Source organism: Aethalodelphis obliquidens, unplaced genomic scaffold, assembly GCF_003676395.1.
Source record: "Aethalodelphis obliquidens isolate GAN/ISIS:26980383/991018 unplaced genomic scaffold, ASM367639v1 scaffold2, whole genome shotgun sequence".
In the NCBI taxonomy this organism is placed as follows: Eukaryota; Metazoa; Chordata; class Mammalia; order Artiodactyla; family Delphinidae; genus Aethalodelphis; species Aethalodelphis obliquidens.
Genome location: NW_020837946.1, coordinates 3,949,557 through 3,971,486, shown reverse-complemented (window position 1 = coordinate 3,971,486; position 21,930 = coordinate 3,949,557). Strand labels below are relative to the sequence as shown.

Below are 21,930 nucleotides of genomic sequence, written 5' to 3'. Positions count from 1 at the left end.
AAATGCAAGTTCCCTTTTACTGGGACTCAGCCCGCCGCTGCCTCAGGCTGGCAGGAGGGTCTAGGAGGGGGACAGGCTGGGGGTGAAGCTGGCCAGGCAGTGCTACCCATTTACAGGAGGCTCAAGCTGGGTGTTCCTCCCCCAGCACCTTGTCTGTCCCGTACGTGCAATGCAGATGCCGGGCTGGGGGGTGGACGGCGTAGGACACACCACGGACCAGCATCATCAGGATGGAGAGCCATCTCCTGGCTTCTGGGCCGGGGTCACTTCCAGAGGGAGAAAACCGAGGCTCAGAGGTACAGGGAGGACAGCCCCCCACAGGCAGCCCCACTTTTCTCTTCCTTTTTCAATCAGCTCGAAGAATCACATATTCCCAGCAATCCCAGGTGTATAGAGCAGTCTGGGACTGAGAAAAAGTGGTCACTTTCACAGCGTGACACTGCTCAGAGGGTTTGGGCCCGAGGGTAGCCAGCTTTGTTCCCAGAACTCTGCTTTCCAGCTCCATGAGATTTGGGGATGTTCAGTCCAGGAATTTTATAACTACTGGGCTCATCATGGGATACCGATTAATTGGAAATTGAATTGTGTTTTTTCCATGGAGTTTGTAGCTAAGAAAATCGATATCTCTGAGCTGCAGGGCCCACGTTCTCTGATCCCCGAGAACAGTTACAAGGAGGGTGCTCACTCGTGGGACACCCCACTCTGGTCCTTCACCTGATCGTGGCGCCAACCCCGCAGGCAGCACTGTTACCTCATTTCACAGGTGAGGACCAGGGTGAGGTTATCCAGATTGTCTCTGTTGGTGAGAGGATTTGAATCCCGTCCCTGTGGCTCTCCACCCTGAGTCAGCTGTACTACTTGACAGAATTCCCAACACCATCGAGACCCAGAAACCTGCAGATGCTGCGGTTTTGTTACCGAATGCAAGTTGTATGCCTGACGCACAGTGAGGCCAAAGAAACTGAAATGTCGGAGTTTGGAGCAGACCAAGGGCCAAGCGTGGAGACGGGTGGCTTGTGCCCCAAAGACCCCGAACTCCTCAAAGGGTCTCAACAAAGCCCTTTCAAAGGCAAGTTGAGGGTGAGGCGTGATTGGTGGTTGCAGACTTCATGATGTGGGCATCCTTTGTTCTTGCAGCTGTCCACTAGGTCAGGTCATGGTGCTCCTGTAAACCTCCAACAGGACAAGTGTTATCCTCTGTTCTGCAACTTTTTATCTCTCTATGAATGGACTCTTAAAGGTCAGAGCCCTGAGAATAGGCTACCCTGTATATTTCAGACTCTAGGCAACATTCTTTTACAAAACGTGCAGAGCCTGACTAAGCACAGGAAAAGGAACAGATCTAATATGGAGTCAGATTTGTTCTTCCTTATTACGGTTTCCGCAAGAGGAAAGTTCTGAGAACAAGCGACTGGAAGACATCAGTGACAGAAATAACCGGCCAAAGTGTGCTTTTGTGCTGTTCTACCTCTAAAGCTTGCAGACCCTGTTATTTGGGGTTCTCTGATTATCTGGTTTTGATTTACTAGACTAAGAATAAAGAGGGTGTGGAGCCTTTTCGGAAGGGGATCTTATTCTTGTCTCTGTGGACTTGAGAAAGAAAGAAAAGTGAATGCAGAGACACCTTGATTTGCCAATTTCTGGGAAGCCAGCATCTATAAAGTAAGTTGGGCTTGCTTCAAAAAGAAAACAGGGCTTCCCTGGTGGCGCAGTGGTTGGGAGTCCGCCTGCCGATGCGGGGGACGCGGGTTCGTGCCCCGGTCCGGGAAGATCCCACGTGCCGTGGAGCGGCTGGGCCCGTGAGCCGTGGCCGCTGAGCCTGCGCGTCCGGAGCCTGTGCTCCGCAACGGGAGAGGCCACGACAGGGGAGGCCCGCGTACAGAAAAAAAAAAAAAAAAAAAAGAAAGAAAAGAAAAGAAAGCGACTTCATAAATCCTGGAGCTCCAGGCCGGTGCTTGTCATTGGAGGAACCACTCCGTTCCCTATAAGCCACTTGACGAGCCGGGACGCTCTACTCAGGGAAAATCCTACCTCTCATCACCCTGTGCAGTGCGTGAAGTTTATTACCCACCTTGGTCTTGCGCAAGCGCAAATTCAGGCAGACAAGACCAGCCGAAGGCCGGTCATGTGTACCACGAGTGGCGGTGCTGGTATGTAACTATCAGAGTGTTTATCTTCAAAAAAATCTCTTTGCCTCCAATTAGAGACAAAATGGAAAGCCATTGTACCATGCACACTGTATCTGGTCTCCGGTTTCTAATCTTTCATCATAGTTGTGAAGCTTGTCCATTTCGAGCACCCAAGAGCCTGCCTCTCTTGGACCTTTTCTCCCCAGGAGAATAGAATGAGGATCCTCCCCTCTGCTGTCATTTCCCTGCGGACCACGGTGGCCTGATGACGCATTCTTGTGCTCGCCGTGCTGGTGAAGGACCTGGAACTAGGTTTCTAGCATCCAAGGCAGACAGCCTTCTGGTACCTCCATCTTATAAGAGGCACAAAAGTGTGGACTGCCCTCAGGGAAACACCACGGGCTGTCCACAAGGCTGACTTGTGGGCTGGACCCAGGCTTCTTATCTGGCTGGAATGTACCAGGACTGCCTACCATCCAGCTTCTATTACGTCAGGGCCGTGCCAGGACTGGGCCAGGCAGCCTTTCAGTATCGCCATGGAACTAGTCTTATTCATGGAGTGACCGTGGGGTTCCTCTGCTCACTAGTGCTTGCTGGTATCTGCAGGTCACATACAGAAGTCCTTTTAATCCCATACATAAGTTTCTTTTCCCTTTGGAGAAAGGCTCAAAATGCAAATGTCTGGATGAGGCAAAATAATGGCCGCAATACACAAACGTTATTAATCTAGTAGTGGTATTAATATCTATTAAAAATTGAATTCCTTCTACGTGTCAGACACCATGCCAAAAACCTACAGAATTTTCTCATTTAATCTTTACAGATATCCCAAGAGGCAGACACTGTGATTCTATTTGACAGAGGAGGAAGGAAAAGGTGCTCAGAGAGTTTAGACACCGTCCTATGAAGGGAAAGACCTGGGCTCCAAACACTGGCTCTGAGGTTATCCCAGACCAAGCTTCTGGACCTGGACTTCCCTGCGTGTGGATGGTCTCAGCGTCTTTCTCCTGCTTCCTGCTCTGAGCAAGCCCCAGGGCAGCGAGCATTTGCAGAGCCTTCCTGCCCATGTTCCCCAGGCCACCATCTACTCAGCTGCTCCAGCCAGAAACCTCAGACCCTACAACTCCATCTGCCCTCCCACCCCGTGCCCACTCCCAGACGGATCCGGCATCCTCCACCCTTTTGCCTTCTCCACATGCCCAGGGTGCCTGCAAGAGGCAGTGTTCCCTGCCCCCGCCACGTCCTGTCTCTACAAAATAGCTAGGGCGATGCTTTGCAAAAATTCCTATTTTTCTCCTCCTTAAAGCCCTCTAAAATCCCAACGTGTATTTAGAATAAAATCCCAACTCCTCACCATGGCCAGTCCCTGCCCCGTCAGGCCCTGTCCCCTTTTCTGAGCACCCCATCCTTTCTGTGTCTCTTTTAATCATTAATCATGAAGGCTCTTTCCTGCCCCAGGACCTTTGCACATGTGACCGGTGCTCTGTCTGTATCATTTCCCCCCACTCTATTAGCAGGGTTCATTCCTTATCCTTCAGTCGTCCGCATAAATGTCACCCCTCAGCTGTGGCTGATCAAACGACCTCAGCTGGGCTCCCTGGCCCTCGAGTTTTCTACCATGTGGCTCCTGTCTTTCTAGCAGATTCGGTCAGTACCTCTCCAGTGAGAGTGGAAGGGCCATGAGGGCAGGGCAGACGGTTCCTGTTCGCCACTCTGTCCCAGCCTGCACAGAGCCTGGCACAGAGCAGCGCCTGGTCATGACCTGTAGAATGATGGGTGTGGCTGAAGCTCACCTTTTCAGCGGGTGGGGTGAGGGCAGCGCTGTGTCCACACTCTGTGTTTGTGGCCCCTTTCCCAACACAGAGACAGTTCTCACCGCCTCACCTCCCAAATCCAGCACTGTTTCCTCTCTCTGCCCCAGTTCTTCTTTTATAATTATTTCCAAAACGTCACGCAAAGTGGTCGTCAGGCAGAGGCTGAAACACATGGGTCCTGTGGAAGCAGTGTCCCCACTTTCTCTCCATGTGTCTCTGTGGGTGTGTGTATCTGTGTGTGCACCTGTGTGTGTGTGCCTGCGTGCCTCTGTGTGTGTGCGTGCACGTGCCTACCACTCTCAGCTGCTAGCTCAAAGTGAGTGTGCCCTGTTTGCATGATCAGACCAGAGCTTCTTGCGCTAACCCTTATATGAGGCCTGGGCTGGAACGCTGGGCCCCCAGAGGAGGCTGGCCTGAGCGTGGTGGGTGGACATGAACCTGCGGTGTGAGCCCCGGGCCGTCCGATGACCTTCCTGGCCCCACGGCTGCCCCTGGCCCATGCTGGCCTTCCTTGACCTGCTGTGGAAGCTCTTCCCCTCCCTCCAGACTCAGATGGGAAGCCGTTTCCAGCCAGGAAGAGGGGACAGGGGAGTCTCTGTGGTCAGTCTGGCTCTTCTGGGTGTGTGGGGCTTGTCAGCACTTGGACAGGGGTCCAGGCAACTGGGGTGAACTCACAGGAGCTGAGAGTCTCGGGGTGGTGGCCAGAACTAGAAATCAGGGCAGAGGAGGACAGGATCACGTGGAAGCCGGGTCAGAGCCAGGGCGGGTCCCACAGGGATGCTTGTGGAGAAGGAGTGGAGGGGAAAGTCAGGTTTCCGAGGCGTGGTGTCCGGGCTAAAAGGCAGAGAGCACAGAGGACTCAGATGGAAGATTCTGGAACAGAGTGCAGGGGGTCAAGGGTCTGGGTCCCGGTATCCCTTGCCTGGGCAGCAGGTCTCGAGCAGGGATGGCCCTGGAGGTTCCAGCCTGCGCCTGGGCAGAGATGACATTCTGCCGGTCACTACATACCTGGGAAGTTTAGTGAAAGAAAAACACAGATCTTGCCCTGGAACGTGACACCTCTCTTTGGGGCTGTGTCAGCAAAGCCTCCGTCTGCACATTGCCTGTGGGTAAACATGCAAAGGGGACTGGTGATTTTTTGTTTCTTTCTTGTTGCTGATCTCGAGGTATCAGCACTGTGGGTTTATCAGGGACCCCGGGCCCTCCCTCTCCTCTTAGCTTCCCCTCTGCAGGCCGATATCTGACCGGATATCTGACCGCTGCTGCCGGCTGCCGCCTGCCCCCTCCTTATCTGACCTGTTGTCCAGAACACGAGGCCCAGGGGTTGCGGGTGTGTCCCCCGTCCCTGTCGCCAGGGCCGGAAGGCTGAACTTTGCCCTGTCATGAGCACCAGGGAAGCCATCCACGGAGATGAAGCTGCTGGTGGTTCCTTTTGCAAAACGATCAATAAACCTCTAATTTGTCCTGAGATTTGGATTTTCATTCTTCTCGGGTTTTTCAAGGAGTCAGAGCTGTAATTCGGTTTCTTACACAGACGACCACAGAAAATGCGTTCACGCTTTCTCTCCTGTTCCTTCTTCTGTAAAAACAATCACAAGGTCCCCACCTATTTCCAGAGAGTTCCTGAACACCGTGGGAATAGGGTGATGTTTGGGGAAGTGTTCTGGTTTCCAGGGCGATGTCTGGGAGGGGAGAGGCTGTGAAATGTGCCTGGAGCTGGGGGTGGGGGTTGTGGGGGTGTGGCGGGGGGCTGTAGGAAGGACCACACTGCAGGAGGAAGCAGCCACACCTGATAAGGGGCTCTGTTGCGTTTCTCCTGATGCCACAACGTGCGTCTCTTGGGTCCGCACAGCCATCGGCACTGCAGCTTCCCCTCACCCTGCATGACGGGGCCCCAGGGGACTCAGGAGACCTGGGGGCGGGCACCAGGCCGGCAGAAGCCCCCTGCCCTGCCCCAGGACCTCGCATGCTAGTGATGCTCCTCTAGGGGGTCCGTGGGGTCTACGAGATGAAGCCACGTCGTGTTCCTGAGTGGAGAGGGCCCAGGAATGCTGATTTGGGGTCCAACCATTTTGAAGTGGTTTGAATTCAAAGGAATGCATTTCCAAAAACGTGACAGGCATTCTTGTTCTAAAAATAAACACGAGGAAACCAAGTAGCTCGGGACCACCCGGTAGACAAGCTCAGCTGACAGTAGACACTCGGTTCACTTCCTGATTGGTGCCTCCAATTCTGGGACTGGGGGACGTTACTTAGAAGATTCTACCAAGTAAACTTATTCATCACAAGCCAAAAACAACCGTGTGGCCCCTTTACCATCACACGTGTCGGGTGTAATGTGACTAGCTGTGTGCTTGGCCACCTCTGCCGGTCACCTGCCTCTTGGAGGTGACGTCCCTCAGGTTCCACTCCCCGCTCCCCAGCGGTTGGGGTCACTGATAACCTGGATCTTGGGTGCTTAGTTGGGAATCTTGAGACCTTGGTGTAGCATCTCGCTGCTTTGGTCAAAACTTCTAATTTAATCTTTTCACACCTGAACCATACACAATACCTAGGAGTTAAAGGAAGGTTTGGAAAGGTCCTTGAATCGGGGGATTTGGGGGCAAGCGCTGCTTCCACCACGGAGAGTCTGAGCTGGTCCCATCCCATGTCTCCTCGTGTGTCAAATGTCAGGCTGGAGGAAGTCATTTCCGAGACGGGTTCAGCTGCAAAATGATCTTGGCATCTGTGATCTCACGCTAACAAGTAGGCTGGTAAGACGTGGAGGACCTGTCCGCCGGAAAGGAGCGCATGGTATCATGGGAAGCGACTACCCTCCACCTCTCTGAAAGCAAGGAGGTCTCCGGGGTTAGGGGAGGGTCTGACCATGCATTCAGTCCTGCAGGGGAAGCCAAATGATACTTCGGGAGGTACTTACAAGGTGGTTAATTACCTGCGGTTTTTTTTTTTTTTTAGGCAAACATTTATTGAAGACTGTTGCGTGTGAAATAAGACTTCAGTTCAAGACCGTGAAACTCACAGACGCTGGGGCTGGCTCTTGCGGGTGAGCACGTGGTCCCTCTGAGCCCAGAGCCCTGGCCAGTGAGAATCCTGCTGTGTGTCATGTCAGCGGCTCAGGAGAGCCCAGCAACTCACACGTTCACCACCACCAGTGGGCGTTCGGTGGACGGTGCTCTCCCCAGGCCCCGCTCCTCACTTTCTCCAGTGGCTCTCTGTCCTGGGCTCCTGCGGCTACCACCTCACGTCTGCTGTGCACTTTCTGTCTTCAGATGGGAAGACAGTGCACCTTATGGGTCGGGGAGCTGGACTCTCTCTAAATCGAGTTTTGCACGCTGCTTTGGCCTGCCCCTTATGGGTAGATATTATCGTTGGCTCTTAGGGGACCATTTGTTTTCCTTTTTTGTTTTTGTTTTCGTTTTTGTTTTGCGCTACGCAGGCCTCTCACCGCTGTGGTCTCTCCCGTTGTGGAGCACAGGCTCCGGATGCGCAGGCTCAGCGGCCATGGCTCACGGGCTTAGCCGCTCCACGGCACGTGGGATCTTCCCGGACCGGGGCACGAACCCGCGTCCCCTGCATCGGCAGGCGGACTCCCAACCACTGCGCCACCAGGGAAGCCCTGTTTTCCTTTTTAAATTTCAAGTTTCAAGGGAATGTTTTGCCCCCTTAATTGGCTCTGTGGTTGGAAAAGAGGTTCCTTACACTTCCCTTCAAATTTTGAATCCACTCATCTATAAACTTTTATATAGCAATTTCGTCTGAGTTGTAGAATAGAGTTGAAGATAGACACCACATTCAGATGTAGGGAATCTCTAGATTTTGAGCTTTGGATGTGGCATAAAGGCAACTCACAGATTCCATTCGGTCGGACTGCACGCTTGCCCCAACAACATTCCCTTCCTCAGCATCTCTTCAGCCCTGCGGCTGAAGCATTGCGCTGTTGGACTCACTTAGCAGGGGAAGACTTCTCCGTTGTTAAGGGCTGGGTTTCAGAACGCCTTGCATGTCTGCATTCCACACGGGCAGAGGGATCCCCGCAGAACTTGTCAGTCATGACAGTGATTGAAAAAGAGGAATGTTTTCTCTTGGATTTGAGCCAAGACACAGGAATCCAGCCGTGCCAACTGCATTCATAGACCATCTTCTGTGGGACGGGTCCCCTCCCCCCTGACCATGTACTCCCCAATCTCTGCATTCACTTAGAATCCTGGAACGCCAGCTGAAAGGGACCTCAGAAACATCTAGTCCTACAGCCTGTGTTTCCAGATGAGGAAGATGAGGCCCGGGAAAGGCAGAAAGGGCACAGCAGGCAGTGAAACCCTGCACTGGGGTGGGTTTCTGTTTTTGACATTGCCCTGGTTCCCACAACTTGTGGAATTATTATTTGCCATTTATAGGTAAACCACAGCAACAAAAATGTCAGGGAGCTGGAGTGACTTGCCCAAGTTGAAAGGTAGATATTTTTGGCGTAGGATTCAAAGGAGGTCCCTCCAGTGCATGCATGTATTCAATCACTCATTCATTCATTCAGGCATTCCCTGAGCTCCTTCTCAGGGACAGTGAAACAGACTGTGAGGAAACCTGGGAAATCCCTTCTCTCGAGGACACAGACGGCTGGCCGCTCTTCTGTTCTGAACCCCCCTCAATGTCAAGCTTTCCTGCAGTTGTGAGCTACACTTGTGTTTTTCTTTCTTGCTTTACACAGTCATCTTCTCTGAGGAACCAGCTCTCAGCCCAGCACAGAACGATGCGCAAAGCCCCATCTTCGTGTACGTTTACCTGATGCTGGGGGGACCCCCAGCATGTTGAACCTGAACTTGTTGGTGCCTCACTTTTCACACACAGAAAGCATCTGGCCCAGAGTGGAGCACTTAGCAGCACTCTCCTTGTTCCCATCTCCCCATCTCTGGTCCTGTGCTCACCAGGGACAATGGCATCGCCACGCACCTGCCTCCCTCACCTGGGGTCGGGCTCTGCATCCATCTTCCTTGGCCTCTACTGTTGATCCCATTGATGCCAGCTCAGAAACGTCCCCTGCCCCAGCCTGTGGTCCCCACTCCTGGGACCACTGCCCGGTCCTTGCCTCAGGGCTTCTTGGTGGCGAGTGGACCCATCAGCCCTGTGTGGGGAGGAAGATCCAGCCCACCTGGACACCTAAGGGATGTCACCAGCCAGGTGAGGCCGCAAGGCAGAGAGGACCTTTCTTCCTGCGCTCATCCTGGCCTTGTAAAAAAAGAAGCGTTTCCTCTTTTATTGTATTTATTCACAGGGGAGGTCTGAAGACTTGAACTTTTCCCTCCTCCATCCCCACAGCCTGCCCTTCCGAGCCTTGGCATGTCCCTGCTTGAATCAGGTGGACACGGGGCTTCTGCAGCAGCCTCCTGAGTGAGCCGTGGGCCCAGATGACCCACTGGGCTGGAGATGGGGAGTCTTCGCTGGAAGGTGAGCAGTGATGACTGTGGCCAGACCATCGCTGGACGGCCTCTGCCCCGCACGCTGGACGGTCCCTCCAGCGGCCTGAATCCCACCGCTGGGCAGGCGGCGGAGGGACTGGAGGCATAGGAGATGCTGGATAACAATCTCCTGAAGGTGTCAAGCTGCCAGGCAGGGAAGAGGTTGAGAGGGAAACTTGCTGGACAGGAAGGCAGGGCTGTGGGAGAGGTAGACGCTGTCCCCTCGCATGGACCGGCTGTCCCGTCGGGGCTCCGAGGGTGGCGTTCGGGTGGGCCTGCCGCACGGGTGAACCGGGATGGGCAGTTACTTCTTGCCTATGGGAACCTTTGATTCCCCTCCCCCCCCGCCATCTCTGCCAGGACACCTGACATTCCGGGGTCTGGAGCAGCAGGTGGTTCAGTGCCCCCAGGGTGCACCCACCACCAGCCCGGTGCTGCCCCAGGGCCCCTCCGGTGAGGTTTTTAGGTCAAGGAAGGCAGTTAATTTGGAAAAAAGCTGAGAAAAGAAGATCTCATCCTCTTGACGTGAGACTCATGATCAAGGTAAGGAAAGAGAAAAGGGACGCTCCTAAGAGCGAAAAGCATCTTGGGGGAGCATCTCTTTGGGAGGCCCCTGAGGGATCCAGTTCCCCTGCACAGGAGCCCCGCAAAGTGCCTGGAGTCCAGAGGGCTCTGAAGACCCGGAACTGCAGGGGCCGCTGAGAGGCCTGGGGAGCAGGAGTCTGCTCCCTGCCGCTCCGCAGCCTCTGACCCCAGCCTTCCTCTGAGTCTCCTCCACCCGGACGTCCGGGCACCGTCCCGCTGCCCCTCAGGCGGAGCAGAGAGCCTGCTGGTACCCAGACCCCACCCACCATTGCAGTCAGATCTGGGCACTTAATTCTCTGCATCGTTCACCTGGGCAAACAGCACGGCCAGTGCGAGGAAAGCATGAGGTGGAGGTGTGGTTACACCTTGCAGAGCTTGGGTACAAGTGGGTCGGTGTCCTCCCTCCCCCAGCCCCTCCCCACGCCCGGCCCCTGTGCCGCATGGCTCCAGTTCCATGGCCTTGATGCCTCTTCTCAACCTCTAAACCAGGGGTCCTCCAACTATGGCCCTCAGGCCAAATCTTGCCCTGGCCTCTTTTGGTTAATAAAGTTTTATTGGGTCACAGCCACGTCCGTTGTGCACGCTTGTGCATCGTCTCTACGTCTGCTTCCATGCCACACAGCAGAGTTGAGTAGTTGCGACAGAGACGGATGCCCACAAAGCCTAAAATATGTACCATGTGGCCCTTCACAGAGGAAGTTTGCTGATCCCTGCTCTATACCCATAGCATCTGGGATGCCTCCAGATTTGCCATCTTGGCTTTTCTTCCTTCCCTCCTTCCTTCCTTCCTTCTTCTCTCTTGGAGGGTGATCTCTTTAACATTATGACACTTTTTTTCTTTTTTTTTTACCATGTTAATTGCCCCCAAATCTAAACTCTAGTCTTTCTCTCAAAGCCCAGACTTACCTTTACAAGAACTCACTGACTACATTCAACATGTCTAAACTCAAACCCTTTGTCATTTTCCCTGTATCTCCTCGTCTGGATTACCCTAGTTTGGACAACAGCAGATCCCGTTCCCAGAGCTCAAACACTGTAGTCAGTCACCTTTGCTGAGTCCCTTATACTCTCCTGCTTTTTCTGTCTAATCTGATAAAGTCCTTGTCACTGTCCATTCCTGCAGGAGAGGAGATATGTCCTCCTCACGGGGTTGGGAAGTGGACAGAGAATGGTTTAATGCTTATAAAATACTCAGCACTAGGTGGGCACAGAGAAAGGACTCTTATCCATCTGGATGGATGGATGGATGGATGGATGGATGGGTGGGTGGATGGGACATGTACACCAGCTACATGAGGTTTGCTATGGGTGGGGATGTCATGAGAACTCTGCTTTCGGAACTCATTGTGGCAGCAGAGTATATAATAGTGCGGAGAGAGACAGGAGGTTGGCAGGAGGATTGGAAAAGTATTTCCGTATCCCAGATTAATAACATCCTATCTACTAACCCAGGATGGCAAACGTGTGGATGGAAACAAGAAAAATGAGCCAGGAAGATATCTGGAGCCACGGGCAGTGGCCAATGCTTTATCAGGCAGAGCAGAAAAACAAAGCAGGGAGTGAATGAGCGACTCAGCAAAGGTGACCCCAGGGTTTCAGCTCTGGAACTGGAGCTGCCATTCACCGGAAGAGGGTAATCCAGAAGAGAAGTAGGTTTGGGGAAAATGATAGCGTTTGAGTTCAGGCATGCCGAGTTTAGTAAACACATTCTTATAAGAGTATCACATGTTCTACAAAGTGATTTAAGGCAGTTTACAAAACTACAGGCCGTGCAAGCAAAGGAGGTTAGGAAACTGGGCTACTGGGAAACAAGATGAAACTTGTGAGGTTTCTGGAAGTCAGCCTAGGAGCCTCTCCTAGCTTTTCAACAGTCAGAACAAAGGGGAGACCCATCCACCCCACGGGGCTTGCAGGGGCGGGAAGGAATGGGTTCATGCTTGGAGCAGCCCTGGGAGGGCAGAGAAGGCCCATAAATGCTCACTCTTCCTTCACTATTAAATTCTCTTTATTTATTTATTATTATTATTTTGCGGTACGCGGGCCTCTCACTGCTGTGGCCTCTCCCGTTGTGGAGCACAGGCTCTGGACGCGCAGGCTCAGCGGTCATGGCTCACGGGCCCAGCCGCTCCGCGGCATGTGGGATCCTCCCGGACCGGGGCACGAACCCGTGTCCCCTGCATTGGCAGGCGGACTCTCAACCACTGCGCCACCAGGGAAGCCCTATTTATTTTTTTTATACATGCATTATCCACCTGATAGAGGGTTAAGCTTCTTGAGGGGAGGGGCTGTGTCTCACTGCCAGTCTCTCTCTCTCTCTCTCTCTCTCTCTCTCTGTGTTTCCTCCCCCTCCTCCCACCAGGTCTAGCACACACTGTCACACTTCACTGAATGGAGTAGTTGAGGCTGGAGGATAATTGAAGAAATGACCTGTAACCTCTTAGGTTGGATCCTTCCTGCACATCTGCTTCTGGCACGAAAGGGAAGTCCCTGATGTGTTGAGAACCCAGCAACAGGCTCCGGGGCTAGTCCCCCCCCAATTCATCTCCACCATGCCCCCTCCCCAGTGCACATGTGCAAACCTCGGCACGTTGCTGGAAACAGAAATGAATGGGTGTTCTGGGGGCAGAGCGAAGATTTATAAAGTCTGTTGAAGGTTTTATGTAGTGTGCAATAATTTCTCATTTTATTTACTTGGGCTTTTCCTTAGCAGTGAGCACCCAAAGCCATGCTTAATTTAATAATGTATTTGCTTATCATATGCTGTGAATTCCAATCCTAAAATCTAGAATTGGTACTGGAAGTTGGCAGAGGTAAACACATCCTGTGTCATCCCTTCAGAACCGGCAATTCTGGACGTCAAATAGTGGATGTGACATGAATTTTTAAATTATTACTCTTGCTATCCGCATGGGCATTTTATAATTGAAGATTAGTAAATTTTTTTTAAAAAAAGATTTTTAGGTCCTTATACGTGCATCTAGTTCTATTTTTAGGTTACTTGAAGATTGATTTTTGAATAGTAAGTACCTGCAATAATTACTTATACTTTTCCAAAATTTTTTGAGAGGGGCACGACTTTTCTGGGGATTCAGGGGAACTGTATTTAACCAGGTTTCTGTTTGTAGATGGAAAGATTCATCTGCCACCCCAGGAATGAGGCCTGGGTGTTATTACTTGCTCTGCAATGTCCAATTTGGCCTTTGATCTTTGGGGCCACTGTTCATTTTATGGTTTACACAATTCAAAGTGTCAGACAACTGTGCAGTGCTTGCTCAGGAAAGAAAACCAGAGCAGAACTGCCTCTGCTGCCCAGCTGCCCTCCTTAACAAGCCTCTCTAGGGATACAAATATTTGCACAGCAAATTGCACAGCAAATTCTAAGGCTATGTAAGCAACTGCAATTCTCCTTTGGGGTGCCCGAGACACTCAGGCATCCTGGCTACCTGCCTGGAAAGGTAGAGGTGGACGGTCCATCCTCTTTGACTGGCCTTGAGGTGCTCTGTACACACCAGAACAAAAGGACAAAAATATTCTGCTCTCTGTGAGAAGCACGTAGATCAGTGTTCTTCCCGGGATAATTGGCAGAAGATCTCTAGGGTGATTTGTTGCAGATATATTCCTTGTGTTGTGTGTGTGTTAAACGTACCGCTTCTGCTTTAACCCAAGTTTGTTGTGTGTTTAATCTTAAGGATGGGTCCCTGGAGTCGCAACATCCAGGAGGGCACCCACAAGTCCACTAAGGGTTGCTGTTATCATTGTCCTTGTTATTATCATTAAAAAATCTTCTTTTTACATTCTCTTCCATTATAGGTTTTTACAAAGTCCCTGTCTCTTGTGCAGTGTCACGGCGTGGCTGTGACTTTCCCCAGCAACAGACAGTGGATTCCCCACCCAGTCTAGGCTGCCCTGCCCTTCAATTTGAAAACGATTCTCGCACAGAAGTGGACTGATTGTGCTACCCCTTGTCTCTAGTGGTGGTGGTGCCCCACTGGCTTGTGTCCGGATCATTACGGCAAACTGGCTACTCTGGGTGGGCCCAGGGATGGACTGGGGAGCCTGACAGGAGTCCTACAGACAAATAGAGGGCAGCCTCCATCTGGGCTGTACTTGGACATCTGTCCTCGGGGCAACTCCTGCTGGGAGATCGGTGTGTGATTTGGATAGAAAAACATGGGAGTTGTCAGCAGCGTATAAATTTCCATGCCTTTGATGGGATCATGAATGATTTTGTGGCTGAAGTCTCATGATCTGTGCTGCCAGACAGGCACTGTGCAGCCAGCAGGCTATGGACCATGGAATTTTAAAGTCCCGGGGGAAGGGCATCTTTTTAATTTAATTTTATCTTATTTTAAATTTTATTGAAATATTGTTGATTTACAATGTTGTGTTAGTTTCAGGTATACAGCGAAGTGATTCAGTTATATATATATGTGTGTGTATATATATATAGACACACACACACACGTATATATATTCTTTTTTAGATTCTTTTGCATTATAGGTTATTACAAGATACTGAGTATAGTTCCCTGTGCTATGCAGTAGGTCCTTGTTGGTTGTCTATTTTATATATAGTGGTGTGTATCTGTTCATCCCATACTTCTAATTTATCCCTCCCCCTCCCCCTTCCCCTTTGGTAACTGTAAGTTTGTTTTCTATGTCTGTGAGTCTATTTCTGTCTTGTAAATAAGTTCACCTGCACCATTTTATTTAGATTCCACATATAAGCAATACGGGAAGGGCACCTTTTAAAGCCACAGAGCTGGGGACCACGTGTACTTTTCAGGCCAACAGGTGTTCCGGTTGCTGGAATGTAAGTCACGAGTGCTTGGGTTCAAGTTCCAGGCACAGAGGAACTTGGAAAGCTCTAGGGAGGGACTTGGTTGACTGAGGTGAGAGGTAGGCTGGAGTCTCAGAGTGCAGAGGAGGGGAGGGCATGCAAGGACAGAGTAAAAATGCAGGCATCAAGGCCCGGGACCCTCTCCAGGGGGTTGTCACAGTGCTGGGCTCATGCAGGGATGGGTGGTCCATGGTAGAGCATCTGTTGAGAGTTTCAAGGCCAGAAGAGATTCAGACACACACTCAGGCTACAGGGACCCAGGCTCCAGGAAGACAGAACCACTGGTAACTGGGACTGTGGCCCAGGCCATAGACTTGAGCTCTAGGGCTAGTTCTCTGTTCTCTTGCTTAATAGCAAGGGGTTTGGCTGTTCTTTAGATCTACTTTAATAATCTAGACCGCAAGTCATCTTCCTCTGGAACTCCATGAAGGATCCAAACCGTCCCACGCTGCTTCTGTTCGGACATCCATCTTTGGAGCATGGATCATAGAATACGCTTTGAGTTATCTGGCTTTTTTAAGCACTTATTGGCTTTTTGGCTAATATCAGATATGTATTTCTTACTTGAAGCTGAAAGGAGCCTGGCTTTATATGGACATTTTTAACTGACATTTCACTGGACACCTTCAGGTGTCAAAATGAAACAGAATTAACCTTTCTGTCCTATTCACACATTATAATTACTACCACATTCCAATATTTATGTACACTGCTGGGTTACCATTTCCAGAAGGTCTGAATCCGAAGAAGAAAATCCATTTTGCCTCAGGTCTGTCAACTGGCCAGTAGTTTCCTATTATGCATCGTAATGACGTGTACCATTATTAAAGCAAACCTGACCTTTTAAAGGAAGGCCCAATCAAATGTCATACCCCGTATTCCAACATGGCCTTGTAAAAACGCATTCTCACAGTGAAAGCAATCTTGGGAGAAGCCATTTCCCAAGGAAAGCCAACTCAGGATCTCGTGAAACCTTGATGGGTTTTAGTTTCCTCTATCAGATTACACCCTGGGTTTCCGAGGGGATTACAGATTACAAACCAAAGGGAAGGCCTTTCCTTAGTTGGAAGAAAAACAAATAAAATATGCAAGATGTTTATATTTCCAATAGCTCAAGTATGTATACACATACACACATCCCCACACACCCCCAAGGATGTAAAGTTTTAATGAGCGCCTGCAGCCCTCTCTGTTTTCTGTGCACCGGTCCTCAGCATAAAAATCCAGCTGCATCGGGAGCAGTTCGGCAGTGCAGGAGCACAAAAGCCCCTGAAGTCTCTCTGCTTCCTGGAAGCCTGTCCCAGCTCCCTGGGAGTGACCGGGACCTCTTTCCATGCCTGGCCACCCACCCTGCTTCAGGGTCCTCTTCCTCACTTACCTATCCCAGAAATGCACGTACCTCCCGGTGGTTATACCACGTGCATGCAGGTTTGTCTAGGAAAACAGAAGAAGGAGATGCTTTCCAAAGCAGTGGTCTCAACAGTCCTCAAAAGACAATGACCCTAATGGACATTTGCCTTACACGCCCAGCTTTGCAGAGCGAGCTCAGGTCCACTGTTGTCTTCCAGCCCTTACTGCAGTCTGAGCTCTTAAGGATAATGAGACTAGTCCTCAGAGTTGGATACAAAGGGAAATGCGACCTCAACCTGTGGACCCCAGCAGATGAGAACCAAGGACCTGTTTCCTAATGGATTTGAGAGCTGCCGCTCATCTACCCCCAGCCCGCCGTCTTCCTCAGGGATTCTGGACCACGTGGCACTACTGCTCCCACCCCCATCTTCTGTAGGGCTGACCCTCTTTCCTGCCCCACACCTCTCTGGTTATTCTGTTCTGCTGATGCCCTGGTTAATGTGAACCTATTTCCTGATTTCCTAGTCAAAACTGATCTCACCCAGATGCGGGCTGCCATCTACACCCCCCTCCCTCCCTGCCCAACCAGCCCCTCCCAGCAGAACTCCCCTGCTCTGCACCACCCCACCCTGTGTACTCAATTTTGAGTCACAGGGACATCGATGACTTGAATGCACTTAAATGTTAGGCACCCATCTTCCCACGCTAGACTGTGAACATCTTGAGGGCATATAATTAATATTTTGTATCTTGCCTAGAGAGCGTGTGATTATAATATTTGCTTGATCTTTATTTGTTGAATAAATGGAGGCGAGTATCAGGCATGCGTGAATGTATGAATCTTGTTCCCAACTCTTAAAAACGTGGGGCAATTTCCATCTCATCAGTTGCAGGCGTAACAACACTCGGACTGTAAGATTCTTCTGACGGTGAAATGAAATCACAGGGCATGATCTTGCATACTAAGTGCTCAGAAAATATCAGTTCCTTCTCCCTGCTTTCTTCAGCATTATGGTGTCTTTATACACAGTGTTTCACTATCAACTGCAGGTGAGTCTGTATCTTACCTGCAGGAGACGTATTATGTCCTCTGTGTCTTGGTGTCTTCATCCTCCCCAGCAAGGACTTCAAGCATAATTTCAGGTGCATGCGGAAGCGGGTGGTTTTCCTGAGCCCGTTTCGCCTCTTTCCTCGAGGGCAGTGGGGATGGGAGGAAGGTGCCACCTTGTCACTCCTGAGCCACATCTTCCAAGGTTCCACACCGGGACCTGGACCGTGACATGCCTCTGTCCAGCTGCCCAGGGTCTGAGTCTCATCTCCAGGTCTGACTCTCCCACTCCATGGGCTGGGCCGTGGCCATGACCGTGGCCAGGAGCCATGGAGGTGAGGTCCAGTAGATCATCGTCATCGCCCAGAGACTGGCAGCTGAGGACTTGAATCTCCACAAGGGAGGAAAGCACGCAGAACACCCTGCATGTTGACCTGCCAGACACAGCATCGGTCTGTGGGAACGAGAGCCATCACGTGCCTGGGAATGGGCTGGGATGCCATAGGGACCCGCCAGGTGCAGAAAAGCAGGTTAGAGGGAGCAGGTGTGGTAAAGAATAAAGTTTATATCCCAACTCAGTACACACACACACACACACACACACACAGAGCGCACACACCTGAAACAAATGCCTTATGAAAAAGCATATAAGATGCATTCTGATATTTTCGATTCTTTTTTATTCCACTCCGGGCTAGTCAAGACTGTTTCAGGTTTTTAGATGTTGGCCCAGGGTCTCTCCATTGATTTCACATCAGTTTACATTAGTGGGTTGAGACCTTCATTTGCAAAACAATGTCTTGGGCAATTACCTCCAGGACCAGAGAGAGACTCCAGCCCAGCTTGGTGGGCGTGAAGTGAGGGTACACAGGTGGTTGGGCTCATGCCACAGTGGACACAGCGGGGCTGGGACTAGGCTGAGGCAAGATAGGAGCCCAGTGGAAAGGCACACCATCTAAGGAGGCACCCGCTCTCCATGCCTGCAGCAGCTCTTTAAATTCTGTGCCCCAGGCACCTGGCTCAGCTCACCTAGCCCAGCCCTGGTCCCTACGTAGCATTTCACAGGTGAGAACTCTGTCACTAAGGGGACAGAAACTGTCACGGAGGCCACCGTGGCTGAGGTATGATTCCAGCCCGGACCTGGCTGACCTGAGCCAGAGCCACTTCCCAGGTGTGGTGGGTCCTCTTCCTAGCCCTGTGGGGAAGGTGCAGGCCCAGCCACACCAACGGGACAGTCGGCCTGTGTGGAGACTCGACTTACGTGCAACCGAATGGGACGGCGTCCGAACAACGCAGTGGTGTGAAGTCGAGAATCCTGGGGAACGTATTAACTTTCTGAGCACGGGAAACCACACAGCCTATTCCACAGCCTTCGGCTGGGCTGGCTTAACCCTTCCTGCTTATTACTGGGTCCTTTCCCAGCCATCAGGACCTGGGGCAGGTGTGCAGAGGAGGAGAGCATCTGTGGGAGGGATGCAGCCAGTGCCCACAGAGGAAGCTTGCCAGTGACACGGCACCTGCACCCCAGGCTCAGCTGTTTCCCAGTTTAGCACGTCTCAGAGGAGAAGCCACAGGTGGCATGGGAGGACCACTGAGCCTGCACGCCCCCGTGGGTATTTCTCTGTCAGGTACCCCTCTCCCCCCAGATCTCCCCTCCTGTCTCAGTCCCTCCTTCACCAGCTCCTTTTATCCTGCTGCAGACGGGCCAGATTCCATCTCAGTGAAGCTTCCCTTCCCACCTGTCAACGATTCCCCACTAGCTGGGATGATGTGGTCCTTCTTGAGTCAAAATGGAGCCTGTCTGCCTAGGCTGGATTGTAGCCAGTTGTGGCTAAAAGAGCCTGAACTTGCATCTGCCCCATGGGCTGCTGGACTTTGATGAGCTCCCATAGGAATCATGACGTAATCATGAAGTCAAGACACAGTTCTCATCCAGTCCATCATCCCCTCTGTGCAAGGACCGGGGGCTCTAAGACACATGGACACCTTCTACAATTCCCAACCTAGCCTGGTGTTACAGGGAAAGCAGGCTTGCAACAAATATTTGTTGAATTGATACAGAGCCCACGTAAGGACCAGCCCCTTAAGAAAGTCCAGGCAGTAACTGAGAACGTTGGTACAGAGGAGTCTGCAGACAAGCCAACCATAAGCTTCAGGTCAAGAGGAGAGGGTCTGTTTGCTTCTGCTTAGCCGTCGAGTTTCAGAGAGGACAGAGCCTTGATTCAACTCCTGGTTAATTGCTGAAACCTTAGTTTCCTCATCTGTGAGATGGGCACAATACGGCATTGGCCTCCGAGGTGAGTTTTGAGGGTTTAATGAGGCGGTGAGTGCAAGAGCCATTCGTAACGGTGAATGTTGGCAGCTAGTCCTGAAACTTGGGCTTGGCCGTGCCCTTGGCAGAAGGCGGCCATCCCCGCCACAGCCCTTTACAGGACCCAGGAGCAGAGCAGTCCAGGGTTCCCTGTGGGTGCCCCCCCTTCCCTGGAGGTTGGCTCTTGGAGACCCCGCAGTGGGCTGTGGACCAGTTCCTTCTCTGCCCTGGCAGCCTATTCTGAAGTCTGCCAGTGGCTGGCGCTGGACTTTAACAGCCTGGAGGTCCAGGCAGGGGTTCTAACACCAGAATTTTTAACGCTTTACAGTCCAAGGTAGTCTTCAAAGGCTGGGAAGATGTGCTTCTTCATATAATTTCTGTCCAGGGAGCCATAAGTGAAAATCAGACACATTTTCTCTTTCTGTCTTTTATTAAAGTTTATTTGATTTAGGTGTCCGTGGTCTCCCGCGCGGAACAGAGGGGCCGGCCGGAGCTGGAGCTTTCTCAGTACTAGACCTGGACTCCGACCCGGCGCCAGAATACAGCCGCTTTGAATCGAAGATACGTGACTCGCGAGAACAAATGATGAACAGCAGTGTGAGCTCTGGGTCTGGGTCCCTGTGAACAAGTGAGAAGAGGTCCTTGTATGTCAGGGCCTTGTTTGATTATGACCGGACTCGGGACAGCTGCCTGCCAAGCTAAGGCCTCAGCTTCTCCTATGGTGACATTCTACATGTCATTAACACCTCTGATGATGAGTGGTGGCAGGCGAGACTGGTGACCCCCCCCCATGGAGAAAGTGAGCAAACTGGTGTGATTCCCAGTAAGAAGGAGGGTGGAAAAGAAAGAAAGGGCTCCATTGAAAACCGTGAAGTTTCATGCCAGGACGGGGATGATTGAGTCTAAAAGGTCGATCAAAACGAAACGTAAAAGGAGTTTCCGCCTCTCTCGAAAGTTTCCATTTTACAAGAGCAAAGAAAACATGGCCCAGGAGAGCAGCGTACAGGAACAGGGAGTGACATCCAACACCAGTGACGGCGAAAGTGGTTCCAAAGGACAAGAGGACGCTATTTTGTCATATGAGCCAGTGACGTGGCAAGAAGTTCACTAGGCAAGGCCCGTCATCATCCTGGGCCCAATGAAGGACAGAGTCAACGATGACCTGATTTTGGAGTTCCTGCGTAAAATTGGATCCTGTGTACCACGTACTACCTGGCCTCGGCGCGATGATGAAGTGGATGGGCAAGACTACTGCTCTGTGGTCTCCCGAGAACAGATGGAGAAGGATATTCAGGACAACAAGTTCATCCAGGCAGGCCAACTCAACGATAACCTCTATGGGACCAGCCTCCAGTCAGTGAAGGGAGCTGGGGAGAGGGGCAAGCACTGCATGTTAGATGTTTCTAGCAATGCTATCAAGAGGCTGCAGCAGTTATAACTTTATCCCATTGCCATTTTCTTCAAGCCCAAGTCCATTGAAGCGCTTATGGAAATGAACTGACGGCAGACATATGAACAAGCAAATAAGATCTATGACAAAGCCATGAAACTGGAGCAGGAGTTTGGAGACTACTTCACAGCCATTGTACAGGGTGACTCACTGGAAGAGATTTATAACAAAATCGAACAAATCATTGAGGACCAGTCTGGGCAGTACATTGGGTCCCATCCCCTGAAAAACTCTGAAGAATCCCCTCCAACCATTCTATTGTGAACAGAAGAAATCAAGTCTCTCTTCCCTCCTCCCTCTTCATTCTTGTCCCCATGGGGAGAACAGATGACTACTGTTCTTGTCCCCTTTTTTAGATATGTCCAAAAAATTGAGTTTTCTAGTCCTGTTTTTTTAAATTTTTGTTTTGTTTTAGTTTATTTTTGGGGGATGATGCCATCTCACTCATCATGTGACTGCGCCCATTCCTTCATGGACCTTTCCCAAGCACTAGCACAGGTGCAAATCCATCAGAGTCATTGTTTTCATAAAACCAAGCAGAAGCGAAGAGAAGAGAGGAGGACTGACGGAAAGACAGATGGGACAGCTGTGCAGCTTATGAAGCGAGCTCTGTGCACCCTGTGAGGAGAGGTTCCCAGGCTTTGCTACGATCTGTGCACTGCCTCGCGGCTTGGGACAGCGCGGTTGTGGCAACAGAAAGTATCTTATTTATATATATATATATATATATTTTTATATATATATATATGTAATGTATATAAAATATATAGAAATTATTATATATATATATTATACACTCTCATATATGTATATATATACTCACACGTGAGAGAATGGCTAACGGTGCTCCCACCGTATTAAATTGCCGATTGTTTTATGCCACCTGGTGTGTCTGCATGAGAGGTTTCCTTTTTGTTCATTTTTAAGCTGCTGTTAAACCCAAACCATGTTGT

At 51.0% G+C, this 21,930-nt stretch overlaps 1 pseudogene; it reads left to right on the top strand.

Moving 5' to 3' along the window:
* Window positions 1-19,982: 19,982 nt before the first annotated feature.
* On the top strand, window positions 19,983-21,553 carry LOC113624452 (disks large homolog 3 pseudogene; annotated as a pseudogene).
* Window positions 21,554-21,930: the final 377 nt, after the last annotated feature.